The sequence below is a fragment of the Antechinus flavipes genome, chromosome 4 (genome assembly GCF_016432865.1).
Source record: "Antechinus flavipes isolate AdamAnt ecotype Samford, QLD, Australia chromosome 4, AdamAnt_v2, whole genome shotgun sequence".
NCBI classification, from domain to species: Eukaryota; Metazoa; Chordata; class Mammalia; order Dasyuromorphia; family Dasyuridae; genus Antechinus; species Antechinus flavipes.
The window spans coordinates 29426398-29450100 of record NC_067401.1 but is presented as its reverse complement, the minus strand read 5'-3'; the positions used below and the strand labels follow the sequence as shown (position 1 = coordinate 29450100).

Here is a 23703-nt window from a genome sequence, read left to right as displayed (position 1 = left end):
ATCCATTCTAAAGTTCTTAAGAGAGACCTTGAGAGTGTCTTTGTATGGCTTTTTCTGACCACCTTAGGAGGGCTTGCACTTGCACACACACACACACACACACACACACACACACACACACACACAAACATAAAATATGTGATTATTGTAGTTCTTTGTTATTGTTAAGTAAACTAAATCATGGGTGGTTTAACAGTTAATCTCCAAAGTTTCCTCTCTCCATAAAGGGGATGTTGTCTGAGTTTTACAAGCAGCCCAGGATGCTTGCACGTTTATGGAACTTGAAGCCACCAAACCTCTCCCCGGTTCTCAGTATCCTTCTGTATAAAGTTGGACAATTCCTGCCTCCCTAACCTCAGTCAGTGCCGTAAGGATATACTCCTTAGCACCGGGCAGTAAACTCCGCGACCACATCGCTACAGCACTTTCCTCCTACCTGGTGATGTGGCTGCCACCAGCATCATCCTCCCGATTTTACAGATTAAGAAACCGAGGTTCAGAGCGATTGTCTCATCATTCTGGTTTCTAAGGAAATGTTAGAAGCAGGATGTGGATCCCGGTCTTCCGATTTACAGACCAGAGCTCTTCTCCACACCACCACGCTGCTTCTTAGAGGCTTGCGAGAAAAGTAGTGCATAGACCTAAGGCATTTTGTTCTTAGGTTCATGGTTTTTTCCTCGTACTTTACGATGCAAGCCGGTATTGATTTTTAACACAAGTTGTTTGCAACTCGAATAAAGCCTGAATTTCTAGCTTATCAGAGTAGAGGGGATTGTCAAGCTCCAATCCTTTTTTTGGGGGGGGGAGAGGGGGTGAGCCTGTGTCCTTCTCAATTTCTTTATGAAACACTAAAGATTGGAAGAGGTTGGAACTATTTAGGAGACTGTCCATTGCCCAGAAGACAAGGAAGTGGGGGAGGGGCCACTTTCCTGTCCTGGGAGGAGATAGTAGCAAGTCCTTCTCCTCGTCCCTTCCCCCACACATCTAGTTTTCCCGAGTGCGCTTTTGACCCCCTCTTCATCGTTTAAAAACCCTTTGGTTCTCTCTGGCCGGGTGGGTGGATGTGTGAGCAGGCGGTCATCAGTCAGTCAATCAGTAAGCATTTATTAAGTGCTTAATTTGTGCAGGGTTAGGGTGAGAGGTAGACGATGTGTGGGGGTGGGCATGGGAACGGAGAGAGGCACTTGCAAAGTCTCTAGGCCCGGAGCCTTTAAGGTTGGCGTGCCCACGGAGGATAGCGGGCGGACGGACAGAGATGGGCAGCCGTGTGACAGCGACTCTTGGGGCCCCACTCCTATCCCGAGACGGTTTTTGAGCGATCGGGCGACCGAGAAGCACCTGCTTGTTTCTCCGAGGTGGGACTAGGACTGTGGGGGATGGGGGATGCCAGCGCTGCCAGGGGGGCAGCCGGCAGACCGAGTGACTGTGGCCTCCACGCGCCTCGGTTTGTGTGTGTATATGTGTGTGTGTTAGTGTGTGTGTATAAGAGTGTGAGCATGGGAGAGAGCGCGAGGGTGTGTTATGTGTCGCGCCAGGCCCAGACGGGCAGCCTGGAAATCTCGCGAGAGCGGCCTCTGGGGTGACTGCCGGGGAGGGGGAGGAGGGGGAGGCACAGGAGGAGGAGGAGGAGGAGGAGGAGGAGGGAGGAGGGGAGTGGTGTCGGGGAGGTGGAGGGAGGGGGGAGGGGAAGCCTGGGCAGCACCCGGGCTCTGTGGCTTCAGGGCTCTGGGACACAGGGAAAGAGACCGAGAGAGAGAGGAGAGAAGGGAAGGGAGGGAGGGAGGCGGCGAGCGAGCGAGCGAGCGAGAGCGCGAGGGAGCGCGCGAGCCCGCCGGCGCAGCCGCCGCCGCCGCCCGAAGCGAGGAGGGGGCGCGCGAGCCCGCCCCGGCCCGGCCCGGCCCCGGCCCCGTCTCAGCCCCCGCCCGCCTCGGTCCCGGGCGCAGAGCGTGAGGTGCCCGCGAGTCCGTCGGCCTCGCCGCCCGGCAGCTCGACCCCGCCCGGTGCCTGCGGCCTCCGGTCCCTTTGTGAGCGCCCCCTGGGCCGGTGGCGGCCACTGAGGCGGCTGGGCCTCCTCGGCGCGGCCCAGCCCGGCCCGGCCCGGCCCCGGCTCCCCGCGCCTCCCGCGCCATCTTTGCGGAGCCCGGCAGTGCTGAGGGCGGGCGCCTCCCGGGCCGGGCCGGGCCCCGCCGCCGCGGCCCCCTCCGGCCCGCCCCTTGTCGCAGAGCTCGGGCTGGGCGACTGGCGGGGGCGCCGGAGGGGGGGCGGTGGCTCGCCTGGCCCCCTCCTTCTGCTCGTCGTCGTCGTCGTCCTCACCTCTTCAACCGGCAGAGCGGAGCGGATCGGCTCCGGGGGGCTGCGGCTGCCCACCGCACCCCGCCCCGCCCCGCCCCGGGCCGGGCCTGGCCTGTCGCCGAGAGGGTAAGCGCGCCTGCGGGGCCCGGGCGGGGGGCTGGGACCGGCCTGACCCCCCCCCCCCCCTTTCCCCTCGGGCCTCGCCCCGGAGGGGGAGGGAGGCAAAGCCACGCCGAGGAGAGGGTCGCCTCGGCTTCAGAGAGGAGGGGGCTAGGAAGCCTGCCCGGCCTGGGTGGGGGGTGCACCCGGCTCTGTCCTCCCCTTCTCCCCGCTGGTATCTTTGGGATGTCTTAATGAAGGTGTGTCCCCTTCCACGGGTCGGGGTCTAGGTCTCCCTCCCCCCAGACTGGAGGCTTCAGGGCCCTTTCCCCCTTGTGGTCCCCCTCCCCTGCCTCCTCAGTCGCTGCCCGGGTGTCCGCAGCTAGGGAGAAGGCTTCGGATTGCCTGGATCCGAAGCCAGTTCATTTCCCTCCCCCATTCCCCAGGGGCTGCACCCCTCTTTTGGAGGGGGAGCAGAAAGCTGTCTCCCCCACCCCCCACCCCATTCTCTGTGCTGCAATGCTGCAGAAGTCCTAGGCTGCTTCTCCATACACAGACCCGTGTCTCCACTGAAGGGAGGGGGAGCTGGCAGAGGAGGTAATGGCGCTTCCCTGGGAGAGGTTACTCCTGCCTTTTAATCGATGCCTGGGTGTCCCCCTCATCCCTCCCACCCCATACACCCTTTCCCCTAGATCTGCCCTGAGGAAGTGTGCCCGGGATGCGGCTCCCAGAGCAGGGACTCGAGGGCTGGCCAGGCCGGCACCCGGATCCGGGTTGTTCTGCTGTTTGTCTCTTATTTATTGTTTTTAGTAGGAGATTGACGTCTTTGGGAGCAGGTTGGATTTGAGGCATAAATTCGAATGAGACAGCTGGGTCGTTTCCTCCCCCCCCCACCCCAGCAAGGATGGCCGACTTTGTTGTAGTTAACAGAAATTCACCAAGACTTTAGATTACAGGGTGACTTGTAACATGTTGGGCATTTGTTCCATCTTGGAGATTTTTTTCTTTCTTTCTTTTTCTTTTTTTTTTTTTTGGGGGGGGGGAGTAACTTGAGTCTGTAAAATCTATAAAGATGGGGAAATTTACATAACAGTAATCCACGTCTGAAATTTTGTTTCTGCTGTGACTGCCAGTTATTAGGAATAGCATTTGCATGTCAATTTGTCTAAAATTCTCAGTATGGTCTGCTTTATTCCAGTCCAAAGGTTGAATTTCCTCCTTTTTCTTTTTGCTTATTATTTTCAAAAAAACAAACTATCTCAATCTGATTTTCAGAAACACTTGTTGGTTGGCCTCCTGATGTATATTGCCCTCCAAAGACTAGACATTTTTTTTTAAGTCAAAATTAACTTTCTTAAAAACTTCTCTTGGCAAGAAAGCTTCATTGATTAATAATGATTACTCTTGAATGTTATTGTTCATAATCTTTCCTCCAGACTCAAAAGTGTTGCTATTTGTGATATTTTCATATCTTCTGATTATTAAGGGCTAGGATATTTGAAAAATAGCATTTCAAGAAGAATAAACACATTGTACCCCACTTTGAAAACTGCTGAATATTAAGGAGTTAGTGTTGTTAATATACAAATTTATTTGTATTATTTTAATAGCAACATGGTGTTTTTAACTTGTTTCAAGTATTTTTAAGCCTGGGAATCATTTACTTTTAAGTTTTCTAAAATGCTACTTATAGTTAGTGGTATTATCTTGCATATGCTCGCAGACCAGAAAAATTTATGGTATTTTAAATATCTCTATGTGTATTGTGTTTTGCAGTGGGAAAGCTTGTTTTAAGATAATGAAATATCAGGATATTAGTAAAGTTGTTAGTAACCAGGTTGTAGTCAGATGCCAACTTGGTTAGCATTGGACAGAATGATCCTCATTTTAGTCAGTATATGTTGCATCAAATGCCTCCATCCCCCAGCTCTATTGAATTTGCTACTCTTTGCATTTAGTTGGTTTGGCTACTGATTATGAAGGCCAAAAATAATTAATTATTATTAGTATTTCTTTCCTGATTTTTTGATATCATTGTCCAAGTCAGCTTTCTCTTGTATCCTTTGCCTCTTTGCGCAAAACATGGTAGAGGCTGAAAATATGAATGAATAGGTTCAGGAAAGTTTCAGATAGGGAAAAACTATTTAAAGGAATATCTACAACATAACCTCTAATGTTTCTGTAAAAGACAAATGAAGCTAGAAGGACTATAGGTCTTATGTTCTTACATAGTTCATGAACAAAATGGCAACGTACATCACTTCCTGTTCTTCACAACTGCTTCTTTTCTCAGAATTCCCTTTTAATGACTTAATTTTTTGGCATTCTGTTATCAAACTCTAATTCAGTTATAATTCTCATGTTGTGTAGATGGAAGAAACTGTAAGAATCAACTGAAATCTCAAAATGTGTGTATCATGAGATTATCTTAAAAGGTTTGGAATATCAATTATGTACAAAAGGTTTGGTTTATTTTTAAATTTACACTAAGTTCTTTAAGCTGAAAGAAGGTTTAGAAACAGGATTGCAGGGTAGAGAACTTATATTGATATCTATAGCATAAATGAGATGAAAATAAAATGATGGTTGTATTTTCTGTAATAAGGATTTGGGAAGAACAATAGATGTAGCAAAGAATTGTGAATATGTGTTGGTTATGACAAAGGATTTAGTTGTGTGTTTGTTTTTAATAGCTGTCAAGGCAAGTACGACATAGGTCATTGACCCATATTGTAATGCTCTTCTACAGTTAAGGAAGCAACTTTTGTTCTTTACTACATATCAGAAAATAGCTGGACATAGTTTCCTCTCGATTCTACTCTTAAATAGCCACAGAATATGTAACTCGTTTTTAAAATTTATTGATTCTCACCAAACATTAATATTTAGTAAACCTCATAGTTATAATCTGTCAACTGTTGAAATGAGTTAGGAAAGTATTAAAATAAACAATGTGTAAAGATTTAATAAAAGTTTTATTTCTAGATTGCTTTATTCTTTTTTGTTTGTTTGATTTTAACCAGGAGCTCTTTTTAATAGCTCTGTTTGTCAGTATTCTTTTATAAGTGACCCAAAAGAACTCACTGCAGTGTCACAAATTTAAATTTGTAGAAATGAGACACTGTTAAAAGGTCTTACATGTGCTTAATTTGGTAACATAGTTCAGGGTTATGTTTGAATAAACCTAATCTTTTATTCTTTCTGTAAATGTTAAGGAGTTCATGGAGTACAACTTGCACAAAATTGAAAATGTTGTAGTGTTTCATTAAACAGAATCCTCAGAAGATACGAAATCAAAATATATACCTTCCAGTTCTTGTAACTGTTTTGTAAGGTCTGAGATAGGGAATAGAGTCCTAGGTCTAGATTCAGACAGATTTGTTTCTGCTGAATTGCTAGCCCAGTGGCCCTTGGTGAGTCATTTGCAGCCTTAGTTCTTTGGCTTTATAATGAGAAGACTGAGCTTGGTGACCTTGAAGATCCTTTCCAACTCTAATGCTATAAATCTGTGATCATACTTTATTATAAAACTAAGAACCATACTAGTATGATTGAGTGAAGGAGGTATAGACAGACCATTATGATTCAATAACATTCCTCTTGTTGAGTGAATGTATTGTAGTTCATAATGTTGAATGTGAAGTTACATTTTAATTTAGAATTCCTACTAACTGTTTTGATTCCAAAGCTTTATTATAGGAATTGAGTTTTTAAGGGTCTCTTAATGAAAATATGTACATAAACATACCATTATTTGAATGGACAATTTTGAAGTACTTTTCATGACTCAACTTTTGTACTTATACTTTCTATCTCCTAGCATAGGTTTAGTCATCTAGGTCTCCTTTCTCATTTTTTCTCCATTTTACTTTTTATTCTGAAGTTAATCATAAGTTGCAATTCTGAACCAAGTAACATGAGCATTTCCATATCCATTGGAAACAAAAGAGGATTGGGTAGAAAACTGAGAATCCTTAGAATTTGATTTTCTTTTTGGAACATTCTCATTTTGCAGAAGAGCAAACTGAAGTCCAGAGAGATAAATTAAGATGCCCAAGATGTCCAGGTAGTAAGTGGTAGAAATAGAGTTTAAATGAGGCTGCTTTGACTCCGGACTCAGGGTTCTTTTACTTCTGTGTTCTTTCATCAGAATGAGAAACCCACTCTGAGATCTGATTGGGCATCCACTTATGAGGCCAAGCACAGTGCTTTACATAAAATGTGTATGTGGAACTCTTATGTCACCACTTAATCATTATGACATTTTCTTGTTTATTTTTAAAGGTTATCCTTTGGAGATGAAATAGAGGGAAATTTTTCTTTTGCTAAAAGTAATTTATCTTTTGTGTATATATATATATTTTATAACTTAATAAATATACTCATCATCTTTGCATTTCAAAGACATGAAAGAACAAAAAAAAAATCAAGACTAAAATCTTTAGTTAAGGATAATGTAGTGTAGTTGGAAGCTTTGGATTTCAAGGCTGACCTGAATTCAGATCCAGGCTCTATTGGAGATAGATGACTGGATACCTCACTTCATCTCTATAGGTCTGAGTTGAGACACATTCTCAACTTCTCAAATTCTCAAAATTCTTTCTGGTCCTTAAAATTTATAATCCTAGGATCTGGACTATCACTAGTCAGTAATAGACAGGCTTTTCTCCATTTAGGAATGAGTTGTGTTCCAAAATACCATTTGTAAGTTTCATTGTGTATTCCTACAGAAACACTGTAACATGGCAGACAGGTTTCCAGTCTAGTCCACAAATGCCCTTTTAACTTGTGCTGTAGTTATGTGCTAGTACTCATGATCCTAATTTTGAGTTTTAGGTGGGAATAGTCCACCTGCAATAAGAAAGAGAACTTGAAAACTGAGAACTTCTTTTCCCAGGTCTGGGCATCTAGTGCTAGGCAATTTTTTTTTTTTGCTCTTTTTAGGATCGAATCCTGCTTCAGATACTGATTGACCTTCCTGAGCTTCAGTTTTTTCTATGGTAAAATCAGAATAATAGTGATAGGATGATTTCTTGATATCTTCTATGGTAACACATTCTCCTTAGCCCAGGCCTATCCTATCACTGAATATCGGGATTAATTATTATTCCCATTTTTTTTTTCTTTTCCTTTCCCCTTGTTCTCAATATTATAAAAACTGCCCATTCCCTTGATGAAGTTGATTTTGACTAAGTATTAGGAAAAAAGCGGGTATCTCCCAGAAGTAGATGTGTTTTTAGAGAGGATCCTTGTTAACCCAAATGGATCATAATTTGAGCAATAAAATTTAAGGCAACATAACAAGTGAAAAATTTCAGACTGTGTATGTGAGCAATTTTGGGGTCTGGGGCTCTCTTACTGCTCCTGTTTTAGAATCTGTATTTTTCCTTCAAGGCCTTGAATATTCAACTGTCGTCATCATCTTGTCTTTACAGTTTAGTTTATGCATTCATTCAAAAATCAATTACCGAAGACTCCGTTTTTCACAGATTATTTATGAGCCTTTTGTAAAGCTCCATTTTTTTCCCCCACATAATCTCTTCTTTTTCCTTCCTTAGCACATGTGTACACCTAAAATCACTTTGGTGACACAGATTTCACATCCACATTTCTGCAATCACATTGTCTAGGGGGCATTGGCACTTAAAGGTTAAGGGAGGAGTGGTGATAGCAACCATTCTTTGTTTCTTGAATTCTAGGTCAAGCACTATCTATATGGTAGACCTTAGATGACATTGTGTGTATGGAAATTTCTTTAAAAGTATATTTAGAAAATTCAGGTCAAGCATTTCTGATTCTGATTTGGTAGTGATATCATCTTGTACAAAAGACACTTAACTTTAGTGGGCCTCAGTTTCCTCATCTAAAAATGAAGGCATTGAGATAGATGATTTTTAAGGTTCCTTCCAGCTCTTAAGTCCATATTACTGTAGTCTTCTAAGTATCAGAGTAATCAGTCAATAAACATATGTATTAACTTATGCCAAGTACTGTGCTAACTGCAGAGGATATAAAAAAGGGCAGAAGATAGATAGTCCCCTGCCCTTAAGGGATTCCCTTATGGGAGAGAGAACATGAAAAAGCAAGCTATATTCAGGATAAATAGGAAATAATTAACAGAGGGTAAGCACTGAATTAGGGACTGAGAAAGGCTTCTTTAGAAGCTAGGATTTGAAGGAAGCCAGGAGGCAGAGAGGAGGAAGGAGAGTGTCCCAGACATGAGGGACAGTTAGGAAAAAATGTCTGGAGCTGAAGGATGGAGTATCTTGTTTGTGGAACAGCCTGCTGGTCATTATTACTGCACAAAAGAGTACATGGTTATGGGGAGTGAAGTGTAAAAAGAGGAGAGTCCAGGTTAGGAAGAACCTTGAAGGCCAAACGGGATTTTGTGATTTGATTTGGAGATGATAGGAACCCACTGGAATTTATCAAGTGGGTGACATGATTGGACCTGTGCTTTAGGAAAATCATTGAGTTCCTGAATGGAGACTGAATTGGTGTGCAGAGAGATTTGAGGCAGGTAGACTCACCAGCAGGCTATTGCAAGATGATCAGGTCCTGCACTAGGCAATGATGGCAATGTCAGAGAAGAGAAGAGAGCATCACGTGGAGACATTGTAAAGGTTAAAGTTGAAAGGCCTTGGCAGACGCTTGAATATGAAATGTGAGAGATAGTGAAGAGCTGAGAATAATTTCTCAGTCACAAGCCTAGAGGACTAAGCAGACAATGGTGCTGCCTTTCTCCATAAATTCGCCTCCTTATTTTGTTGGGGGCACTGCCATTTATCCGATTTCCAGTGTTTGGAAACTTGGGTCGGTCCCTCTTTCTCATGTCTCACATCTAGTTTTCATAACTGTCATCTATATTTTCCTTTTTCTTATTAGTACCACCCTAGTATGGATCCTGTTTCATTCTTAGGCTTTTAGGCTATGGTAGTAATCTTTTTTTTTTTTCTCCTCCTTACCTCTTGTACATTCTTTATTTCACTCCTAAATTAGCCTTTCTCATACATAAATCTGGCTGTGTTCCTCTTCTCTTCAAAAGTCTTTAGTGGCTACCTAGTGCCTGCACAGTAACATTCAGATTCCTAAACCTGGCTCTCAAAACCTGTCACCATCATGTCTTTACAGCCTCTTTTATGCTTTCATTCAGAACTCAGGCACCAAACACCTACCATATATTCAAGTCATTGGATACACAATGACAAAGCTGAAGCAAATCCCAACCCTGAAGAACTTGTGGACATCACATGATTCCTTCTACGTCCGCTGAGCTCTGATTAAAATGGGTGCCTTTTATGAGTATGCCTTCTCTGAGTTTTCCCATTTCCATGTATTTGTACACACTGTTCCCTGTTTTGACTGTTAAATTTCTACCCATCTTTTAAATCAAATTCAAATATCTTCCTTCTCTGTTTCCAGAGTCGAGTATCTTTCCAATGTAGTTTTCCCCTTCTAGATTGTAAGAATAATGAAGACAGGAACCCTATCTTATTTATGTAAACTTTGTATCTTCTGAAGTGTTTAGCACAGTGCTCTGTGAACATTAGTTACTTAATAGAATTCTAAAAATTTAAGGGAACCTCACAAACCATCTCTGGTCCAGCTGGACCCAGCAGTAATCATCTAGCGAGTCTAAAAAGTCTGCTGGTAACAGGAGAGAGAGAGCTTCATAATAAATATTTGTTTATTTGAATATGTGAAAGTCCTTTCCATGGATTTATTGTAATTTAAAATATTACCAGATGCTTAAAGGATCTGTGATTTTGAACTTCTTTCACCAATCTTGAATTCAAGAATAGGTTAATTCTAAAGTTGTTTCATAGGAGTTAAATTTCTTGCCCAGTGCTTAAAGCAGGATTTGAATCCAGGCCATCTTAATTTTATTCTTTTCCCAACAGCTTCAAAATGAAGCCTTATCATACATACATATAGGATGATATTGCTTGAATATGTATACTTTTAAAAATTTCATTCTGGTTTAGTTGATTGTAACTGAAAATGAATCATGAATATAGACTAGTGTTTTTTTAGCAATACTAATTTCCTTTAGTCTTTTACTGATTTTTGTTAAGGTCATTAACAAAGTTCTTTAAAAAGTTGAAGGTGAATAGGAATTTTAAACATTTCACTATATAGGAGAGGCCTTCTGAGATCTGGACCTGTATTCAAGTGTGACCTCTGGCTCATAGTGGGTGTGACCCTGGATAAACTAATGAAATTCTCTCTGTGTTGGAGATAACTAACATTTTGAGTGGCAGCAAAGATGCTGATCCACACTGGTGGAAGTAAATTCTTTATCTTTGTGAGCCTGTATCAATGAAATCATAGGTCCAGCTTCTATTCCCTGGAAGTCAAAGGAAAAGTTTCAGTTCTTGTATCTCTGTGGCGTAGATGTTTATTTAGTAATAATCAAGTGAGTCATTAAGATCATTCAAATATTGCTGGATTTTGATTGTTAATGGTATCTGTAAGTGTTAATACCTTCTTGTCTCAGGATACTGGTGATCATAGTTTGATGAGTTTAAAACTGTCAAGGAACTGAAGCTTATGGAAATATTGGCTTTGTTTCAGGACATATAAGTATTAAGTGACAGAGTTGAGATTTGAATGGTTGGCCTTTAAGGATGGATTCCCATATAACATAAAATGAATATGTGACATCCCAGTGTATTAATCATCACTTCAAGTCCTGCAGTCTCATCAGCAGGTATAGACGGAAACTCTTATCTTTGCTGTCTTTGCTCTGTGGTTCTTGTCCAGGTCCCTTCATAAGTTATAGAATTAGGGGTTCTACTTAATGACCTGGAAGCCCTCTTAACTCCTTTATTGGGACCTAGTTATACCTGCAACGATCAGATTGTCCTTTCTATCTTAACTAGGCATGGCACTTCTTTTGTAGCTTGTATCAATTTTATTATTAATTTTTTTCTGGTTGTGGTTTGCAAATTATCCTTGGCAATAAATATTGTGTAACATACGTGTGCACTCACTTCTGACTGGACTTGATTGAATTTTGTATAGAAAGGGAGGAAATAGGATTGAAACTACTAGCAACAGTTTAAAAATAATAGGCTAGAATGTAATCTTTTTGAGGGGGAGGAAACTTTGATTTTGGGGCTCTGAACAGATGATTGTTAATTTAGATAAACTTATTTTGAAGGATAGATGTTTTGAAATACACAAACTGAATTTTGGGAAAATGAACTGCAAGATTTTATTTTCATTAAACAAAAACTTAATTTTTTTTTTTTTTTTTGGCTGAGGCAATTGGGGTTAAGTGACTTGCCCAAGGTCACACAGCTAGAAGTTTTAAGTGTCTAAGGCCAGATTTGAACTTGGGTCTTCCTGACTCCAGGGCTGGTGCTCTATCCACTGCCCCACCTGGCTTCCCCCAAAACATACTCTTTTAGAATGCAGCAGTTTTGAAAATGCAGCATTAGTTTTTTGAGGTGGCTTGAAAATTTATCTTTTAAAATGTAATATTAACCTAACCCTAACCTTAAATTAAATTTTATATTTTTATTTTAAAAATCCAAATTTAATAAAACATATTTGTAATTTAGGAGTCTTTTAAAATGCAATTTTTTTCATTCAGCTTCTTAAGTAAAGGGAGGTGGTGGAATAGTTCATAGAATGCTAAGACTAGATTAGCCTAGGAGTGGTGAGTCACACAGTAAAGGTAAAAATAGGGAATTTTTATGTCATAATAATTCTTTTGCATTGGAAAGCCATATTATTGATAAGACAAGTTAATATTGATGAGACCTGGAATAATTTGTGCTCCAAATAATCCTTAGCCAAGTATATCATATAGGAAAGTTGGAAGTGTATAATTTTCTCTCCATGTCTGTCTGTCTCTCATTTTTTCTCTCTCTCTCTTTCTCTCTCTCTCTCTCTCTCTCTCTCTCTCACACACACACACACACACACACACACACACACACACACGTTCACGCTCAGGTGCTAGAGAGCTGCCATCCCATGTCATTGAACAGGAGCAGAATAGATTTGAAGTTTGATCACAATGGCATTTTAGATTTCAGAAACCTTCATTTAATTTCTTCTTCATAGTCAGGGTTATATTTTGTTTTTAAATTTTGCATCAGTGATTTCCTTTTGAACATTGAAAATGTACATGGTCCATAAACTAGCAACAGTTTAAAAATAATAGGCTAGAATGTAATCTTTTTGAGGGGGAGGAAACTTTGATTTTGGGGCTCTGAACAGATGATTGTTAATTTAGATAAACTTATTTTGAAGGATAGATGTTTTGAAATACACAAACTGAATTTTGGGAAAATGAACTGCAAGATTTTATTTTCATTAAACAAAAACTTAATTTTTTTTTTTTTTTGGGCTGAGGCAATTGGGTATCAGCAAGCATTTATAATAAGTAACTATTGTGCCAGGCACTGTGCTAAGTGCTGAGGATACAAATAAAGATAACCCTCTTCTCCCCACCCCTCCAAAAAAAAAAAAAATCCAAAGCAAAACAAAGCTATCCCAAAAAATAGACCTTAAACTTAGTCCTTGCTTTGGAGGAGATGGTGTACAAACAACTAAGTATGGATAAGATAAAGAAAATCTTAAGAAGGAAGGCTCTAATGTTAAGGGAGATTGGGAAAGACTTTTTGTAGTAGGTTGGATTTTAGTTGGGACTTGAAGGAAGCCAGGGAAGCCAAAGAAGTTGAAATAAAGAGAAAAAGTACCCTTTATGTGGGGCAACCAGTGAAAATGCTTGGACTATGGAGATTGTGTGTTACTGAATTATAGTACATGGAGGTCAATAAACTATAAGAAGCCTGTAAAGCTAGGATAGGGACAAGCTATGAGGAGCTTTAAAAGCCAAACAATATTTTGATTCTGGGGGCACTAGGGAGTCACTGAAATGAATTTAATGGTTGTGGGGTGACATAGTCAGACTTTTACTTTATTTAGTTCAGTTTGATAGCTGAATGGAGAATGAACTGGCGTGGGGAAAAACTTGAGGCAAGGAGACAAGAAGGCATTTATTAGTTTAGGGGTAAAGTGATAAGGCAAGGAGACAAGAAGGCATTTATTAGTTTAGGGGTAAGTGATAAAGGGATAAAGTGAGACAATAATAAAAAAGTTAAGAAGGGGAGAACTGTGGAGATAACCAGTTCATTTTTTTTGGACATGTTCTATTTAAGATGTCTATGAAATTGTTCAAGATGTCCTGTAGGTATTTGAAGACTAAAGAATAGAGATCAGGAGTGATGTTGAGATTATATAAAGACCTGAAAATCATCTTCATCTAGAGAATCCTTGAAGCCACAGGAATTGATGAGATCAAATGAACTAGCATAGATGTAGGAGAGAAGAAGCCCAGGATATAGAGCCTTGGGGTTAGTAGATATGGCCTGGATGAAGATTCATTCTTCAAGGATGACAGAAGGGTTGGTGAGAGTGATAGGAAAACTAGATCAAAGTAAAATCAGGTAAACTAGAAAGAAGAGAATTTCAAGGTGCTTCTTGTTGTCTGTTCCACAAAACTGTCGTAGAGTTTGTTAAGTGTAAGAGTATTGTAGATAAAACCTCCTTACAGTGAGTGATGAGTATGAAGGACTGACACCATCAGAAAAATGACCAGAATCTCACCTGCCTATAAGTGCATTTCTCCCTCAGGACTTTGTTTTTAGGGTGGGAACAAGCAACTGAAGATAACTTTCCCTTTCTAGCCTTCAAGCTGCAGGAAGTTCTAGTTAGGAGGAAGACTGTAATGGAAAGGTCAGATAGACATGAGAACTTGGAACATTGTCATAGAGAGAATGAATGAATAAATGAACGAATCATTTATTAAATGGTTACTAGATTCAGAGCTCTGTGAACATACTAATAGAAAAGGAAGACATTTCATAGTGAAAAAGCTTACATTCTTTTAGGGGAAACATTGGTTAGGAGAGAGTAAAGAGAAGTGATTGACAGTGCCAGGGGCTGCAGAGAGGTCAAGAAGGATGAGAATAGAGCAAAACCCCTTAAATTTGGAACTTTGGAGATCATTGGCAATTTTGGAGAGAGCAGTTTCAGTTGTAAGGCAGATTGCAGAAAGTTAAGCATGTAAGAGGAAAGGAAATGGGTGCATTGGTTGTAGACTATTTTCTCTAGCTACTTTCCCAAGAAAGGGAGGAGAGATAAGGAAGATTGCTTGGGGGAGATAGACTGATCAATCATTTGAGGGTTTTTTTTGACGATGAGGTGACATAGGGATGTTTATAGGCAATGGGGAAGATGGAAAATTAGTGAGAGTGGTGATCACAGAGAGGACAATTTTCTAGAGATTAGCTAGAGAAGTATCATTTGTGTATATAGAGAGATAAGTGTTGGCCAGAAGGGCTCCCTCATCATATGAGACAAGTGAAGGAAGAGATAGTGGCAGAAGGCATTCTGGGTAATATGAAATGAGAAGAAAGAACTCTGCATTTTTTCATTGAAATAGGAGGCAAAATTCTTAGCTGAGAGGTTTTTGAGGTTGTATGTGTCATAGGAGATTTTGATAAGCGATGAAAAGGTGATTAAGGAGATATGATGGTCTTACTATGATGAAGACCCAGTAATTCAGAGAAATAACATAGAATAAGAGATGTTTTAATATGAAATTTGTGTTCAAGGGTAGTAATAGAAACACTTTTTATATTGTTGTAAGGAACTATCTAAACTAAGTATTACAGGGTATTATAAGATTCAAAATGTGGACCACAACATAGTATTTTCACTCTTTTTCTTGTTTGCTTGCATTTTGTTTTCTTTCTCATTTTTTTTTCCTTTTTGATCTGATTTTTCTTGTGTAGCATGATATTTGTGGAAATATGTATAGAAGAATTGTACATGTTTAACATATATTGGATCACTTGCCATCTAAAGTGGGGGTAGGGGAAGGGGAGAGGAAAAATTAACTAACACAAGGTTTTGTAAGGGTGAATGCTGAAAATTATTCATGTATATATTTTGAAAATAAAAGATTTTAATTAAAAAAAAGGTTCAAACAGCAAATTCTGAAGTTTAATTGGTTGGGTATTGTACTGATAAACCAAGCAATTTGAAAAAAAAAATCTTAGGATAATTATTGTTTATTATAATCATCTTGAATTTCTATTCTTTATGACTTAAATCTAAAATTTTACTTCTCAGTACTTTCTTAATAATTTAAGGCTATTTCCCCCATTTTTTTATACAAAGAAACTTTAAAAAAAATAGCTTTTTATTTTCAAAATATATGTGAAGATAGTTTTCAACATTCACCCTTGCAAAACCCTGCATTCCAATTTTTTCCTCCCTCCTTCCTCCACCTCCTCCTCTAGACAGCAAGCAATTTGATATGTTAGATATGTGTAGTTCCTCCATACATATTTCCACAATTATGCTGCACCAAAAAAAAAAAAAAAAAAAAAAAAATCAGATCAAAAAGAAAGGAGAAAGAAAACAAAAAGCAAACAACAGTAAAAAAGGTGAAAATACTATGTTGTGATCCACTTTCAGTTCCCACAGCCCTTTCTTTACATGAAGAAACTTAAGATCTCCTTGTCTTCTACCTGTCCTTTTCTTTCTAACTTGTCTCTAGCAATTAACTTTTAATACCCTTCTCTTGTGAAATTTTGTTTTCTTAGCTTCTATGCTATACTTTTCCTTATATAGCTCTCTGTTTGAATGTTCCTTTGTTTTTTTGGTTCTTATTTTTCCCCATCCTCTAGAGCAGTGGTTCTCAAATTTTTTGGGCCCAGGACCCCTTGACACCCTTGAGGAATTGATGACCTTCACTCTACCTCCCCCAAGTGCTTTTGTTTATATGGATTCTATTGCTTGATTAGAAATTCAAATGTCTTAGTATTACTTAGTGAGATTTTGAAATATTTTAGTATTTACTATAGAATACTATGTCCTAATATTATTGGGTTTTGCTATTAGTTTTGACATATATTCTATATGATAGGGTCTCATTTCAGGGACCTCACTTTGAGAACTGTTAGTTTTATTCCTAGCTTATGGTTCTTGTTTGAGGCTCTTTCTTGTGTCTTTTTTCCATCTTAGAAATCTTTATTTTTGTTATCTATGTGCTAAAGTCTCCTCATTCTTTCTGTGCCTCTGATCTCTTACACGTGTTCCAGATTTATATTTCCAGCTATCTAACTACATATAGGTTGTTGCTTCTTAGCTGTGCTTGTCATGTCAAACACCAAAATTAAAAGCTCATCTCTGTTCCCAAATTGGTTTCTCTATCTGATCCCATATTACTGGTACATCTAAAGTTTCTAAAGTGCCTTCTAGCTCTAAAACTGTGATACCATGGTTACAAATAAATCTAGAGTTATAATTGATAAGTTCTAGAAATGATTTTAAAGATGTCTCAGAAAGGTTATGTTACTTTCTCAAGAGTATGGTGCTGAGATGGAGCTCAGTAAGTAGCTGAGTTAGGACCTTACCTATGCCCTTGATACTTGATAAAACCCATGCCTTTCCCCCCTACTATTCTATGTTTCTGAGAAGCTCATTTTGACAACTGCTAACATTTTCTGATCCACACTGTATACTGTCATTGGACTAATTCCCTTGTTTAAGTATCTGCAGTGATGCTATTGCCTATTTTGTATGGATTTTCAAAGACCTTTATAGATCTGATTTGCTTCTTAAGGTTTTCTACAATTTGATTCTAACTTACCTTTTTCTACCTTATTCTGGGTTCTTCTTAATGTACCTTCTGCTTTTGTGCTCATTTCTGCTTCTGTGCTTTGTTCCCCACTTAGAGTCACTTCTATTCTCTGTGCCTGAACAAGATCTAACCCATTCTTCAAATCCTCTCAGTTTGTAAATCTAAATCTGACCCAACTCTAATTTTATATATGAAGAAATTGATAACCAAAGATAAATGACTTCTCCAAATAATTAGCAAAGCCTTCATTTGATCAAGGATCTCTTAATTTGAGATTGTGTAAGTTTTCTATTTATCATGATGTTTCATGGGTCAACTAACCCAACTTTGACTCTCATTTAAGGAAATTGAGGACCAATCCTAAGTCCCTTAGGTTAGTACTACTCTTTGACACATAATCCAGAGTATCAAAAAAGAATGTGTGAAATTAGAACGCTTTCCATACAGAATTATAATAAAAGAAGTTTTAGTGCTTACAAGAATAAGCACTTGGTGAATCAATTTATGTGATATATATATATATATATATATATATATATAGAGAGAGAGAGAGAGAGAGAGAGAGAGAGAGAGAGAGAAAGAGAGAGAGAGAGAGAAGAGAGAGAGAGAGAGAGAGAGAGTGTGTGTGTGTGTGTGTGTGTGTGTGTGTGTTCTAATATTGCTGGATAGATGAAGTTTTACTTCATACTCAAGTACCAAAATGTCCAAAATAAATACTGAATTGAAAACTCCCTAAGTAATAATGAATAATTAGATGGTGTAGTGACTAGAGTGATGGGCCTGGACTCAGGAAGACTAACTTATCTTTCAGCTGATCTCAAAACAGTTGTTGATCCTGGGCAAGTCACTTAACCCCATTTGCCACAGTTTCCTCATCTGTAAAATGAACTGAGAAGGAAATGGCAAACCTTTGCAGTATTTATCCCAAGAGTTGGATCCAGCTAAACAACAAACAGCAAGTAATGATGAAAGAATTGTAGTGCAAATAGGAAGAAAATGAATTTTTGGAATTTGCCTTCAACCTAAAGGTTATTGCCTATTATTATTTTTTTTTTGACCAAATTATGCCTCATTTTATTATTAAATCTGTGGTAACTGTTATTGCTCTTTCTTTTTTGATGATCAATTTGAAACAATTATAAAATGTTATTTTCAATATGTAAAACTATAAAAAGGAAACTACATTACAATGCAGTGCTTTTTTAGTTTTATAAATGCTAGAATTTAAATTACCAATTCTATTGGAAAATAATAAACTTAAAAATGTTTTTCACTTTTTATATCATACTTTTTTCAGCAATTGGGAAAATCACGTCACCATTGAGGAAGAAAAAACAAATTGAATTATAAAGATAGAGATGAATATAAACTGTGACAAAAGGAAACTTTTTCTATCTAATAGCACTATAGAAAACAGTCAGATTAATTAACAACTTCAGATAGATTGTACTACAAAAAGTTGCCCATTATTTTTTATCAAGATACTCATATGATATTACAAGGCTATAATCAATTTTTTTTTGAAAGAATGGCAACTTCAGTTTTCTATTTTTATTTATGCAGAATCTTTTGTAGTAGGCATTTTTAATAATTTTGTGGCATGGATCCCTTTAGCAGTCTGGTGAAGCCTCAGAATCATTTTTTAAAAATATGTAAATTAAATGAAATAGAATTAAGAAGGAAACAAATTACTGAAAAAATTATCAGAAAAGAAAAGTTTATGAATTCTAGACTAAACTTCTGTTTCATGGCATCAGTTTTCTTGTATTATTTTAATGTAGAATGAAGAAAAGTGAAAAGCTTATTCTTTCTTTGAAGATTGCAGTTACTGATTATGGATAATCACTTTATATATTTACAAGATTACTTTTCCTTTCAAATTAGTGAACTATATCATAAAACCATGGGTGTTTTGTGGTCTTGTTAGAAGATAAAGTTCATTTTGGTTTCATTAAGTATTATTTATCTTATATTTCTTAAAAATGTAGGCAATAATTTAGAAGTCGAAGCAAATTTAATATGAATTAAGTGACCCCTAATTTCTCCTATGATAGTTTACTTAGTATTTGCTATTTGTCTTTTGGTCTTTGTATTTAAAGATATAGTCTTAATAGATTGACAGAGCATGCCTTGTGGCATTAAGCAATCAACTTGGCTATATCTTTATGAGATTAATTTTCTTTTGTTCCAGTAAATACTAACAAGATAGGAAATCTCTCTTTTCTGAGAACAATTTTCTTGTCAGCTTTGTAATTACTTTAGAAGCTATTTATACAGTAATCTGTTACTGACTGATCAAGATTCTTTTTTTTCCCCCCTGAGCAGGTGTGCTTGCCATTCATGTGTTAAACATCACTTTTGCCATATCGAAAGTAGAAAGCTCTTACTTTAACTTGAAAGCTTCATAAATTGAGGTTTCTATTTGAAATATTCCTCTACTCTGCTCAAGGTTCCCTCTTCAACACCTAGCACAATTGCCTGTGTGGAATAGTTGCTCAGTAAATATTTGAAAGACTGCTTACATTATGGTTATTTTTATATATAGATTGACGGTAGTAGTTACTATATAAAATTAAACCAATTTAATTGAATAATTAAGTCATTTTCTTAGGATTTTTTTTTAACCCAGGTTATTTGATCATGTTTAGAACATGAATTGTTTGACAAGGAATTGGAAATTGAGTGGATGCCCATCAATTGGGAAGTGGCTGAATAAGTTATGGTATATGAATGTAATGGGATATTATTATTCTATAAGAAATGATGAGCAGGCTGATTTCAGAAAAGACTGGAAAGACTTAACATGAAGGGATATTGAGTGACTTGAGCAGAACCAAGAGAACTTTGTATATAATAAACAGCAAGATTGTGGGATGATCAGCTATGATAGACTTAGCTCTTCTCAGCAGTACCGTGATCCAAGACAAGTCAAATAGACTTGGAGTAGAAAATGTCAGCTGCATCCAGAGGAAAAACTATGGAGACTGAATGAAAATGGAAGCATACTACTTTGACTTTTTTTTTCCTTTCTTGTGGTTTTTCCTTTTTGTTCTGATTTTTCTTTCACAGCATAATTCATATGGCAATATGCTTAAAATGATTGTACATGTATAATCTATATCTGATTGCTTGCTGTCTTGGAGAAGTAGTAGTTAAGAGGAGGCAAAAAAAATAGAAATCAAAATCTTACAAAAATGAATGTTGAAAATTATATACATGATTGGAAAAATAAAATACTATTTAAAAAAAAAGAACATAGACTTACAAATGCTAGCTATGGTAATTATTCGCCATTGAAATATCTTCTTCAGCTGTTCAGAAGTGGCATTTTGTTTCTTAAATTTTTTGGTGGAAACGTAATTGGATATAGTACTAAATTAGAAAATTTTCCGATTATATTTCTTTTATCTTATAACAGCTTTTTATTTTTCCAAATATATGTAAAGAGTTTTCAACATTCACCTTTGCAAAACCTTGTGTTCCAAATTATTTCCCCTTCTTCTTCCCCTCTCCCCCCATGACAACAAAGAATAGACTATAGGTTGAATGTGTGCAACACTTCTAAACATATTTCCATATTCATCATGTTGCACAAGGAAAATCAGATTAAAAGGGGAAAAAAACACAAACACACACCACCACTAACCCCCCCCCCAAAAAAAAAAAAAAAAAAAAAGACGAAAACACTATGCTTTGATACACATTCAGTCTCCATAGTTCTCTTTCTAGATATGGATGGCTCTTTCCATCATAAGACTTCAATGATATTTTCAAAGAAAGTACATTTTGTAACTTATTTTATCATAATATCATAGAATATCATAAATGTGTATTCCTTCATGAAAATGATTTTTGTTAAAATGTATTACCATAAAATTAAGTGTAAAAGAAAAAGGAAATGTTTGAATTAACTCAATAAGTAGGTTTCTATATAGGAGGATTAGTAAAGTCTACAGAATGTTGCTACCAAGGTTTAACAATTTTTGCTCTATGTAACGAATAAAATATTTAAGCAATTTGCATGATAGTGATTAAAACTTTATTCTTACATGATTGTAGACACTTATCTACTTACACAAAAGAATTCAGGTAGGGACATTTGAGATTAAACTTTATGCTAGTTATAGTTAAGCCATTTATTTAACTTTTCTATGGATCAATTGTACATGTCTCAACTGTTGTATTTCTGAGATACATAGCAAGAGTTAAGAGACTTATGAAGTCTTTTGCAGAATTTTTAGATATTCACTAGAATAGAACAGCTGTACAATATTGCAGGTGGCATGTATTTGTGAGAAGGGATATTCCTAAACTTTTTGGAATGCTCAAATATAGGAAAACTGTAGGAGGGTATAGAGGCAGAAAAGCTATCACTGGGTTAGAGACATTTAATTAAATAAGCCTTTGTTTTTAGATATCTACTATGTAGTTTTATAGTATTCAGTGTACTTGAAACAGAAAGAAAATGCAATTTTTCTCCTTCCAAACTGAGGATATGGCTTCATTCAAAAGTTATGAAATTACTCATTTTCTTGAGACTTAATTGTATGTGAATATGAACCCTTTTTTTTGGGGGGGGGGAAGTTACAGTGCTATTTATAAAATTAAAACATGGTATTCTATTCCTCATTGTTTTGTAATGCCGGATCTCTTTTTTGCATTTGGTGCTGTTTTTGAATGATCTATTTTATTCTATTAGTGTACTCCCTCACCTGTCTCATAGAATCCATAGCTTCTTTCAAGACTCAGCTCATGTCAGCTTCTTCATGAAACCTGTTCTGATCATCTTCCACCTGTATTTCTCCTCTAGTAGAACATAAAATACCTGAGGGCCACCAGGACTGTTTTTTCTTTCCATTCTTTATATGACGCATGGTATATAGTAGATTCTTAATAAATATCCATTTGTTGAATGAATCAGATAGTTTGGTAATAATTATTTTGAAATCTAGCAGGATAAATTACAGGATCATAGATTTAAAACTGGCATCATTGTACAAAGTTGTAGAAGGGAGCATTTTTCTGGTCCAGTTAGACTAGATAACCATTGAAGTTCCTTTCAGTCATGGTGTTGTATGATTCTGTGACATTTCCCTCCAGAAAATATATTTGATTCCTTCTTTTATATTGCAGTATTCAGTCATATCCAGTTATGCAACAGTTTCTTTGTTTTAATTCTTCTCCATTTCCATTGCTACCATAGTGTGGTATTAATTACCTCACTGTGGGGCAATTATCATTAAAATCCATAGGCATTTATTAAGCATCATTTATTTGCAAGACAACTTTTACAAAGTTGAATAACATTATAATTTCTACCATGAAGAAGCTTACAGTTTAATAGAAAGATACAATTTGTTTACAAACAATGCAGAATAAGGGAGCCCCACGAAGACAGAATCGGATGAAATATTATAGGAAATTTAAAAAAGGGTCAAGTGTTGGTGATCACTTTCATTAGAGAAGGGTAAGAGATTAAGGAAAACTTAATGGTGTGGTGTGAGAATATACAAATCCAACTAATAGCATTTATGTTGTTGGAACATTTGAATATGTGAATATGAAGAAGAGTATAAAATAATGCTAAAAAAGTGAGTGGGATTAAATTGTGGAGGCTAATACGGCTGAACTGGCATCTTAGCCATTTATCAGGTATTATTATTGTTCTTCATTTTCTTCTTTTTTAAAAATAGCTTTTTACTTTCAAAATACTTGCAAAAGTAGTTTTCAACATTAACCTTGTGTTCCAAATCTTTCTCCCTCTCTCCCCCCCACTCTTATCCCCTAGACAGCAAATAATCCTATATAGATTAAACATGTGCAGTTCTTCTAAACATATTTCCACATTTATCATGCTACACAAGAAAAATCAGATTAGAAAAGAAAAAAAACTCCACAAGTAAACAACAACAAAAGTGAAAATCCTATGTTGTGATCCACATTCAGTCCCCATGGTCCTCTTTCTGGATGCAGATGGCTCTCCATCCCAAGTCTATTGGAATTGGTTTGTCCTTCATTTTCAGAGAGGATAGTATCTTGGCTTGTGTGTGAATTATATTTAAATGAGGCACAATTGCACAGAGTTGTCAGCCTCATTCTCTCTTCCAGAATCCTCGAAGTCCAGTGGCAAAACAAGTCAGAATGACAGGAGATGCTTTGGGATGTAGTGGACGTCCTTGATGTCTTCACTGTCTAACCAAGCTCTAAACACTCCACAGCTGCCTTCATGGCCTTTGGAAAATCTTGTTCTCATCTGCCCATTCTGCCAGGCAGCCTTCACATTCTTGCTTGGGGTAGACACCTCTTAACAGGTTTAAGGTCTGTTAGTCACCCCCCAGCCTGGTTAGCCTATCTACCAAGACAGTCCTCTTGGGTTGTGCTGCTGGGCATGCTGCAGCTTCTTGAAGAAAATAACTGAGTGATGAGAATCAGGTAGATATCAAAGGTGGATGAGTAGCCTTGGAAAGTTGTTGGCAAACTCTCATACCAAAGGTGCTACTTTTACTTGAACACCCATACACCCCAGCCAGGAGTCACTTAGAAGTCACTAAAGGAAAAAAGGGCATACTAACTGGGGTCTTTAGTATTTAGGTTACTTCAGCCTTTTCTCCATTTGCTGCCAGGTTAGCTCTTTTCATTAACAG

General features: G+C 37.8%; 1 protein-coding gene across 1 annotated transcript in view; it reads left to right on the top strand.

Moving 5' to 3' along the window:
- Positions 1-2242: 2242 nt before the first annotated feature.
- The window catches only part of TAOK1 (TAO kinase 1), a 132987-nt gene continuing 111526 nt past the window's right edge, over positions 2243-23703 (top strand). Inside the window, exon 1 of the mRNA XM_051992265.1 lies at positions 2243-2418. The gene's annotated coding sequence lies outside the window, so the exon portion shown is untranslated. The remainder of the gene's footprint in view (positions 2419-23703) is intronic.